Source organism: Microtus ochrogaster, chromosome 18, assembly GCF_000317375.1.
Source record: "Microtus ochrogaster isolate Prairie Vole_2 chromosome 18, MicOch1.0, whole genome shotgun sequence".
Classification (NCBI taxonomy): Eukaryota; Metazoa; Chordata; class Mammalia; order Rodentia; family Cricetidae; genus Microtus; species Microtus ochrogaster.
In genome coordinates this window covers 1391133-1402602 of record NC_022020.1, presented here as the reverse complement: position 1 = coordinate 1402602, position 11470 = coordinate 1391133, and positions in this window count along the sequence as shown.

Genomic DNA, 11470 nt, shown 5'->3' with positions numbered 1-11470 from the left:
TTCTTCACCTTCTCCTTCTTCTTCTTCCTCCCTTCCTCCCTCAATCTGTCCCTCCTATCCTCATTGAGGAGCTCTGGGCTTATGGACATATGCTACCATACTTGCACCCAGCTTTATGTGCATCTGGTGATTTGAAATTAAGTCCTCATGCATCATGCATGTGCAGCAAACACTTTATTCATTGAGCTTCCTCCATGGGCCCAGAACTACTTTTAAGTTAATGCTAACCTCCAAACTCTCTTATCTGCACCTCACTTCGGTATACACCCAGGACACTTCTGTATTGATCACTTTTCTGGTAACTTTGCCAAAATATCTGGCAAAAGCTAATTAAGGAAGGAAGAATTTATTATGGCTCATAGTTGAGGGCACAGTTCATTGGTGTGAAGGGGACATGACAGTGTGGGGTGGCTGGTCACATTATCACCTATAGTCGGGAACTAGAGAGAATGAATACTTAGCTGGTTTCCTCCTTTTAACCACCCACATTTTTAGTCTATGACTATAGTCCATGGCGTGTTGCTGCCTACATTCAAGTGGATCTTCCTTACTTGGTTCCAGCCATCTGGAAATATCCTTATAGATCCACCAAAGGATATCTCCTACGTGGTTTCAAGTCCAGTTAAGTTTACAGTGAAAAGGAAACACCACAATTGCTTTCATGAACTTCAGAATGCTCTAACTCCAGGACAATATACCCTTCTGTAGAAATCAGAAGACTCTCTTTTTGGTGTTATCACTGTGTAAAGTAAGAGAAGGAGAGAAGGAACCTAAAATATTCGGCTAGAGAAAAATGGGGATTTAAGGGTGAGTGAAGAATTTGAAAGCTATTATGTTATTTTGAGCATTACTGAGCTTTAATTGAAACACAAACCTGAATGTATGTAACACATACATTGGTAAGTTTGCAGACTCACCCATGTTATCAATGTCATAATAAAGGCTTTCCCCGAATTAGATACATTTGATTTCACAACTGTGTCATGCACTGTATATAAGGCCCAGAATAACAAAACTCTGTCTCTATTGTCAAGAAATTCAAAACTCAATGACAGAGATTGACAGTTTCATGGGTAACAAGAACTCAGTGTCATAAAAACTGTGACTGTATAATGTTCAGAGTGTTAGAAGACAATTATCCATGGATCTCTCGCTACAGTTTCTACACATCTTTTAAGGGACGTTCTAGTTCTTCTGTTTTGATTATCGTTCCCAAGGTGTTAGCATTATAAACAATCTTGATAGTCTCTCTAAACAGCAATGGGCAGGTGACCTTCTTGTCTGTTGTAAACAATTTGTCTTTCAAGTCTCAGCTCCTCTCCAATAGCATACTTTGCTATGTACACAGATACCTTTTAGTTCCTTTTGACTAGGACTATAGGAATCAGGAAATGCAATATTGTCAGTTACTGTGGTATCTACAATGCTATTAATAAGTTGTCCCTTATCTTTGAGTTTTCTACCACCATCCATGAAGCTTCAGTAGGATAAATGATTTTTTTTTAGGAAGGATATAATTTTAGACCATTTATAGTGTTAACACATCCTACTATGGGGATATAAAGATATGCTCATCCCAGTAAACTCAGTAGCTATGATTCTATAAATGATTAAGAACATAACCACACAGAATCTATCCCATACGATCTGATAACATGAAAATGGACAGAAGGAGCAGAAGTAAAGAGAAATAGTGGTTAAGAAAGGCAGGACTTGGCAGTTGGGATTGGCAAATATGTTTCAATGTTATCTAAGAATGTGAGTATTTTCATGAATAAAATGTAGTTGCAGGATAATAAGTAGAAGATAATTAATTGGATGTATGTTCAGGCGTGTCATTTTGGTAACAGTGGAGAATGAGTTGGCTCTTTAAGATGGGCAGTAGGGAGCTCTAAAGACAAAATGGAAATCTTTGAGTTTAGAGTTGATACAGGTAAATGACAATGAAAGGCCAAATTTGGGATGCCATGATAGAGTAGAGTAAGACTTCCCAGCACATTAAGGAAGAATAATAAACTGATTCATTGACAGGAAATATCTTGCCTTTTTATAATTAATCTTTTCATACAAGTACATAATACTGACATTTTCATGAAGGATGGAGGAATAAGGCTTTATCACATTTATAACAGAGCTTGGACTTAATAGTTGCATAGATATTTGGCTGATTTCCATTCTAGTTGGGCAGAGTGTGCATTTCTCTTGTTTGACGATTAATCTTGAGGGCTAGGTGGCTTACTAAGGACTGTATAATCAGAAAACTTATGAAAATTGGATAAGATTAATTTTTGATAATTAGTACTAGCCACAGATGCTTTACCCACCCTCAAAGGATCTTAGCATCACTTGGAGATGAAAGAAACAGAGAAGAGAGAACTTTAGATTGATGTGTGTTTTCATTCATTGGATAAACATGTTGTCTCTGTCAGTTCACTGCAAAAAGAAAAAAAAACTAAGAATTTATGTTTGACACTGAAGATCAGAGAAAATCTTCCTTGTTAATGAAGTATCTCCTAAATTTTAGAGATGTTGATCTTAGATGACTTTACAAGGAACACACAGATGGCAAATACTCATCTTTCAACATTCAATCAGACTACTTTGCTCACAATAGCACAGAACTACAGCACCAAATTTGTATCTATATAATAATCCTAACACAACTTGTGGATCAGTTTTGTGAAAAAACTATATACACACCAACTCTCTTGTTTGATTTTTCACTATCCTGACAGAAGCTTTATGAAGTCATGGGATGGTCTCAGGGCATTAGTGTTCTACCTGGATCTCTGTCTCCTGCCTGCCAAACTGTATGATTTCTACAGACCTCTAAGATTTCTTCTCGGACCACCCTAGGAGTGTGAGAGACCCTGGAAAGAATGTGAAGAGTATTGACAGCAAGCTCAGAACATCAGAAAAGCCACATTTAAGAGCCAAGGATACCAGGAAGATCTAAAAGTTAGAAAAAAGGGAATCAATGAAAAATAGAAAAAAAAGAGGAACATTTAAAGAACGCCTGTTTATTTTTTTCCCTGAAGGACTTTTCACTTCTGGTAACTTAATTTTACTGTCTAGCTCTTTCCCATGCCTATGCAATGTTTTATGTAGGAAAAAGAAAGCATGAAAAATTTGAGTTAGGTATAAAAATTAAATTTCTCCGTATTGCAAGGAAGTAGGAAGCTTTACCATAAATTCTCTCCAAAATCAATCCCTAAAAAGAAATAATTGCTTGTTCATAACATTGCCAATCTCGGAATTCCTTCATTTCTCTCTGGGCTTATTTTGTATTATCCTTGTTTTCATTACCATATATCTTGTTTCTCTAAATGAGATATTAGTTTCTTTAGAATAAATTTCTAGTACATATTTAATATTAATAGATTTATGCAGACCTAATAGTTTAGAATAGTATCTGTCTTCTGAGGATGAGAGAGACAAACTTGGCATTGAAGACTTGCATGGAAACGTGGTGGTCACTAAAGGTGTTTTTATGGTTCTTTTGGTTCTAAGATCATCTGAAATACATTAAATAAACTGGAGATTCTAGAGCCTCAAGTTATCTCCAGAACTACCCTTCGCCTCCCTTGCCCTCCTTGTATCTTGATTCTCGAGAAGCAGCTCATTTTTTTTTCGTCAGTAGGAAGCATACCCTCAGACAACAGCTGCACTTAACTGCGGGATCCAAATGGTGCATGCCACTCTTGGTCTTTGGCAGAAAATGTCTCCGGCTCCCAAAATAACCTTAACCACAGGGTTAAGATTTTCCCATAATTGAAGAGTACCGAGGGAAAGCATTGGCTGCGTGAGGGTTGATAGGCATTTAATCCCACTGTACTCAACAATTTGGGTTTATTTTGTAGTCACATTGGTTATGCAGGGAAAGCTTAACCTTTGAGGTTTCAGCCTCCCATGATGAGGTGTTGAGGGGTCATTAAGTTCTATGGATTCAATCTGCAGTGTTTCCCAAATGCCCACAAGTTATGGGCTTGTTCATCAGCCTTTGCTGCTGTTGAGAGATGGGACCTAGCAGAAAGAAGTTAGGTCAATGGGGACAGATATGGGAGATATTCCAAGGAGATATGGGGTCCCTGAGCCCTTATTTCTTTCTGTTTCATGCAGAAACAATCATGAAGTGAATATGGTTCCCTCTACCATGAGTTTCCACTGCGATGTCCTACATTACTGTAGGCTCCAAGCAAGAGTGCTGAGCGATCAGGAACTGAAACTGTGAGACCAGATAAACTCCCCCCCTCAGGTATTTTGTTACCACAATGAAAAGTTTGATAATACACACATGCACACACATACGATTTACAACTTTTGATGGAGACCTCAGTCAGTGATGGGATAGGAGGGTCACAAGGAGATTGACTAAGTGGAACCCTTCCATTTGAATCTTCTAGTGTGTCAGCATTTGGGAGACTGATCCAGCAGAATTATGAACTTGACTTTAAGGCCAGTTCAGCCTTCATAATGACACAGTGTGTCTACAAATAAAACAAAGCAAAGGGATGGACATACGCTTTCATTCAGTTGACACTGTTTAGTCAAGGATGGTTTCTTCCTAATAATACACCCACCTGTCATAAAGGTGGGGACAAATGAGCATCTGGACTTGGAGATTGAGCATACAGAATCTTAGAAAATATTCCACTATCTAAGAAAACTTGAATCAACCTGGAAGCAAATTTGATGATTCTGAAAGCTTCCAAGCTCAAACATCTGCAATGTACAGTTGTTAGCTAAATCTTACATTTGTTTATTATAATAGAAATGTTTTAGTTTATAATGTGAATTCTACATTATATGTAACAATTACAGCTACAATCACTTTATTTTATTACAGTAAAGCAATTAAATATAAATCATGTGTTTTACTAAGGATAATTAAGATTATCAAAATAATTTATTATTATAATATATGGAACTCCCACATTCTAACTATTGTATGCATTATTATTTGAAATTTAGATTATATTTCTTTTTAAAGTCTTTTCTCAGAAGAATTATAACTGTTGGAGGCCCATTTGATTACTTTATTTTCTGGTCTGAGCCCTTCTACTGGGTTCAGCCATACCAGGAACTTCTCAGGGCCATCCTGGAGCTGTTACATCTGGGAGAAATGGTTCAAGTCTTTACCCAGACTATGTCCGTGTCTTCTGACTTTTCACCTACCCACTTGTTTATTATGGAATAGAATTGTTCTCCTTAATTTACCTATTTCCATCTTTCTATTCAAATTCTCTGTAGCTGCTTGCGTATATAATGAGCGCCCAATCACCTACCCATTGTCTTTTCTTTTCCTTTCAAACTTAAAGCAAATGTTCTATTGGGAGAGCTCTTTTCGCCTGAGTTTGACTGCATGGAGGTTTGAGAAACCTTTAGGGATACACACATAAAAAGAGGTCACTTCGGAGCAGTGGCTCTCATCCTGTGCGTCATGATACCTCATATATGCTGCATATCAAGTATTTACATTATGATTCATAGTAGTAGCAATGTTACCGCTAAAATGAAATAATTTTATGAATGGGGGTCACTGGAACATTAGGGATGACATTAAAGGGTTGCAGCATTAGGAAGGCTGAGAACTCCTGCTCTGGAGGTTGGAACACTAAAATATTAAAACATGGTGGGATGGGGAAAGGACTGGTTTTGTGCTTTTTAGCTGAAGCCTTAGCATTAGGTTAGTTCTAATGCAATACTAAAGTGATTTTTTTTTGTTACATTCCTCTTTTGGACTGAGGGTCTGTTGATTCAATTCGCCTCTTTTGTTTTCACTAAGAGTTCCTCGCCAAGATCTCTTCTTGGGCTTTGTCATGACTAGTGTTTTAAATTTTAACTTGCCACACTGTAGAGTTATCTGGGAAGAGAGGCTCAGCTGAGAAGCTATTTAGATCAGCTTGGCTTGTGGGTATGTCTGTGGCAGATTATCTTAATTGTCAATTGACAAGGGAAAACACAGCCCACTTTGACCAGTACTATTTCTTAGGCAGCACCCATAACTGTCTAGGGCAGAAGAAAGGCAGATGAACAAGCAAGAAAGCAGCATGGGTAGGTGCATTTGTCTCCTGCTCTTGGCTGTGGGAACAGTATGGCCCTTGCCTCAGCTCTTGCCTCTATGACTTCCCCTCACTGATGGACTATAACCTGGAGTTAGAAGCTGAGGGGAATTTTTGTTTTCCTCCGTTTCTATTGGTCAGGTTATTTTATGACAGCAACAGAGAGAACACTAGGACAACCCTGAAGATCATACATTCAAAGTAGGCCTGCTTGGTGACCACACAGCAAGAAGGTGTGACAGGGACACAATAGAGGAATAACTCTCGGGGCCGGAGAGACTGCCCAACAGTTAAGAACACTTGCTTCTTTGGCAGAAGACTGCGGATTGATTCCCAGGACCTCCATGGCAGCACAACCATCTATAACGCCAGTTCAAGGGCATTCATTGACCTCGTCTGACAGCCATGGGTACCAGGCGTGACAAACATACATGTAGGCAAAACACTTATATACATAATAAAACCAGTCTTTGGTTGGTGTGAATAAAATCACATGTCATATGTAAAATGCATAGTCCTTAACCAGAATCTTCAGGACAAGACACCCTGGGGAAGGAGAGCCATGAGTGACCTTCCAGGTAGAGGTCCTTCAGTCAGTCAACCCAGACAGGACCCATATTTGGGGGTGGGGCATGTGCAGCAACGAAAAGACAAGTTCATGTTACAAAGGGACTTGGTGCAATGAACTTCTCTGCAAAGCCAGCCGGGTAGTACTTGGGCTGGAGTCCTGAAAGGCAAGAGAGAGCCTGGTATCTGCCCCTTGACGCTGTGGTTCAGCTCAGGAATCAAGTCTCCCACGCATGTGCCAGGCCAGAGAGATCGTAATCGCTGGATATTTAGTGGTTGTGTTGCTAGGAAGAAAAACCTAGCTCCACTAGTTGAAAGAAAGGTTTTGGAGATGTAACTGCAGTAAGCAGGAGTGGTTGACATTGCTCTACTTTGATTGGCTGAGCTGTTTCCCAGCACTGGAGTGGCAGCTAGGACAGTTTGGGAATTGTATTATATACCACCTTAGAGACATCAGGGAAAGAGGAAGCTCCTCTCTCCAAAAGTTCTCAGACCTAGCAGTGTGTGTGTGTGTGTGTGTGTGTGTGTGTGTGTGTGTGTGTGTGTGTGTGTGTGATGGGTTCATTCCTGGCTATGCAGAGGGCTTGGCTTCTATGATGGGCAGGCCCAGAGCCATGCACTTTCTCTTATGAACTGAAAGATGGGGTACCCCATGATAGCTTCATGAGATTGAAAAAAAACAAAACAAAACCCAGCATCATACAGAGGAGGGTGCAAAGAAGGCTGACTCTGGCAGGTGCCCTGTCTGTGGGCCAGGGCTGCTCTGGGGGCCAGAATTTGTGGCGTGTTGCTCAGTAAGGGGAGCTGTGGGGGCGGGTAGGAAGAGAGGAGCAAAAAGGCTCTCTGGGAAAAAGCTGGACTTGAGAGGAAAGTGTCTGTGGAAGGAAATGGCACACTTCTGCTCTGCAGGGAAAGCACAGGAAGAGCCTGGAAGTTGGCCAAGCTCCTCTCCTACAAGGCCCCCTTCCATCAGAAAGTGGTGGTTATCCAGGAGGGGCCCCTGATGAAGCCACTTAGCAGCACTCATGCTAAGGGGCAGTGACCTCCAACCCTGGAACTCGGGCGCTCTGGCAAAGGCAGCCATAACCACCCAGAGTGCAATTTGTCAGGGACGCGAAGGTTAACATTTTTCTTCACGAAAACCGTCTTTAATGACCATCAGCAATCAGGACCTCCGATTTCTGTCTCATTTGAAAGCTTTTAATGCTTTCCGAGGGATAGATGGGGTGACCTAATAGGTCCTTTCCATCTCTGATTTTCTATGATTAATGAAGTTCAATTGTGCAGAATAAAATGGTGAGTTTCTCCTGTCGGTTCAGCTGCATTCTTTTTCCTCCCCCTTTTTTTCCCCAATTTTTTTTTCAGAGAGATGATAACCATGCATGTGTTCACTTAATGCTGCAGAGAAGAAGGACATTTTCTTCGCAGCCAGGCTTTGAAAATGTCAAGGTGGGTGGATTTATGTGTGGTGTAAATCCTTGCCAAATGCCAGGAGCCACTCTTCTCTCCCCCTCCCCTAGACAGACAGGGGACCTCGAGGAAAAGCACCAGGAGTGGTAGAAAGTGAAAATGCCTTTTCTTTGTGGAATTTGTTAGACTTATTCCTCAGTCCCTCATAGGATGTGCTTGCTTAACAACATACTGAGCTTAGTTTTCATGGTAGACATGAACTAAGCCTGTTTTGTTGAAGAAAAACTGAGGCTCAGTATATTTATGGGGTTTGATTAAGAATATCGACCTTGGTAAGAGGAACATGCTAGCTAGGACTTTCTGGACTCCACTCCTCAGGATACAGGGATTCCGATCTTGAAAAAAATCTCTTGAGGAAAATTCTAGAGGTACTCTCATGCTGCAGATTTTCCTGGGTTGCAACTCCTCTATATTGTGAAGCAGCCAGGCCTGTAGGGAACTCTCTTGGGGCAGAACGTATTTAACCTCCATATACTCTACATTTGGAAAGGAATGGCTTTCAGGAAGTTATTTCTTTGGACTTGTGTGTTTAGCCTTTTTTTTTTCTTCCTGGCTAAAAGGACACAGCTGGGCTGCGAATTCCTGGATGTTCTTTTCAGCATGGACAGTAGCAGGGGGACCCAGACAGGATTCCTTGCCAGGAGGAATGGAGACTCTGCCAGGTTGACAAACACTGCTGTCCAGAAGTTCTGGGACAGCCCTGGAAGGAGCTGTTAAAAAACCCTCACCAGAGGCTGGACTGACAGTTCAGTTAGCAAATTGCTTATCGTGTGAGCATGAGGGCCTGGTTTGCTCTCCAGTGCTCATGGGACTATGGTTTTTTCTTTTTCTTTTTTAAAGGCACAGTGGTGAACACTTGTTATTGTAGTGCTGGGAGGCAGAGACAGGTAGATTCCTGGTCTCTGGTCTGCCAGCCTAGTCTAATCAGCAAGCTGCATGTCCAAGTGAGATTCTAAAAAGGTAGATGGTGCATGAGCAACCATATCAGAGGTTTATCTCTGGCTTCCACAGGTATGCACACACATATATATGTACCTGTGTACATCTAGGTGTGTTTGCATGGGCAAAAACACACACACACACACGCAAACACACATGCACACACACACACACACACACGCACGCACACACACACACACACACAATTAATCATAAAAAATCCCCAAATGTCTGAGCTTAGATAACTTGCTTCTAAGATCACAGGGACAATTTGTCTACATTCCTTACAACGTTGAATTGTAGCAGATTACAATAATGGAGAGCTTACATTCTGGCCTCTTGATGACACAATGAACAAGAGGTGACATGATCTGGCAGCTGGCTTAACCTGGGGATCATACCAGGGTTTAAGGGCTCTTTGGTATCTTTAGGAGATAAGAGCTACCTGTACCCAGAACTCACTCTTATTTTGTAGAGGTTTAGAATTCCCCCATGTTTGCAGGCTATGTGCAGGTGAGCCTTTAAATCCACAGACCTTCTTTTCCTAGCCCCAAAGAGTTGATGTGTGACATAGAGGCTGCTATTTAAAGCTGGGCAATAAGGTTTATTTTACGTTTCTCTTTCTCTCTCTTCCTCCCTCCCTCTCTTACTCTTTGTTTGTGTGTGTGTGCATATACACACACATGTACACATATATGTTCAGACCAGAGGATAGCCTCAGTTGTCATCTTCAGAAACCCTACCCACCTTCCTTGAGACAGGGTCTCTCATGGGCCTGGAGCTCACCAACTAAGCTAGACTTGAGACCTGTAAACTCGAGGGCTCTACTTTTTCTCCACCGTTCTGGCTTTGGTAATCTAAGTGTTCAGTGCCAAGCCCAGCGTAGACTTTTTACTAAGGTGCCAGGCCGTCCCTCCAACCCCAGATACATTTCATTTTAATTGGAAGCACAGTGAAAGACGTGTGAGCCTATGGACGAGGGCTGGTGGAAGGAGCTGGGACTCCACTGACCCTGTGTGGTACTAACTGGGAGATTAAGCAGTGGCTGAAATGTGGGGCCCGGTTCTAGAGAGATAGGTGGTGGGAAGATTCATCTTGTGGTGTTGGCCTAAAAGAGAGTTTCACAATAGCCCAGAATGGAGTACTTGGGTATAAACTCACAGAAAGGGTAGCAATCAACAGTCCTCTGCATGTACTGGGAATTGGAACCAAATCCAGCAGCCAAGAGGCCTGCACATACTCTTTGTCTGCATTTATAGTACATGAGACCATGCCCAAAGTCGGCCAGTTTCTTAAAGGCTATTGACTGAAGGAGTTCCCACAGCACTGAGACATAGTTTAAATCTGTTACTTCTTCTAACACTGGTTTGAGGACTATGATCTGATTAAGAATGGGCTCCTGATATCATAGGCAGCACTGTAGCTGGAATGTGTTCCACCTGTTCACTGATACACCAGTGCAAAATGGGGCAATTAAGAGGCCTCCTGTAATATCCCTTTAATATCATTTGTGGGATTAGGATTTAACAGAGGGAGTTCATGCTTTACATCATGCGAGGACATAACTTTTCGTTCCTTCTCTCCCGAGAACTCGGATGCAAAGTACTACCTTGGAGGCAGAGATAATAATCTACAAGCACCAAACCCACTATGACCTTCATATTAGACTCAGCAGCCTCCAGGAGTGTCAGAAAACACATCTTTGTTCTCGGGTATTTGGATAAGGTTGCACAAAACCGACAGGGATTTTAATCAGCTAGGGTGTGGGTTGCTTCCTGCGAGAGAGATAGACTTGTGGAGCCTGGACTTCTGAAGACGGGTCTCAGTGATGTGTGTTAGCTTTCTGTTTCCCACACATGTGCCTGAACATGCAGGCTTAGGGGCTTGGCCACGAGTCCTTTTTGTTTTTCACTGGATTTTAAAATTGGGTTTAAAATATATTGAACACAACACTTGCCATTTCCATCATTTTAAGTATGCACTTTGTGGCCTTCTGTTCATATTGCTTCACAGCCATCTCTGTTTCTCTCCCATTTTCCTGAGCTGAAACTGTACTTGGTAACACTTTCAAGTCTCTTTTCTGTAGCCTCTGAAACTGTATTTTTCCTTTTCACTCTGAGAATTTCATCACTCTAGGGACTTTGTGTAAGTAGTTATACAGTATTCGTTTGTGATTACCTACTTTTACTGTTGACTGAGGTTTCTGTCCCACCAGGTCCCACAGCAGTTTAGTCCCAAAGAAATCACACAGAGGTCTATATTAGTTATAAACTGATTGGCCCATTAGCTCAGGCTTCTTTTAAACTAATTCTTACAACTTATATTAGCTCATAATTCTTGTGTGTGTTAGCTATGTGGCTTGGTACCTTTTTTTCCTCTTTGTGTTGCTTTTATTATTCAAAATAAATATAATTTTGTGTTTTTTTTCATTT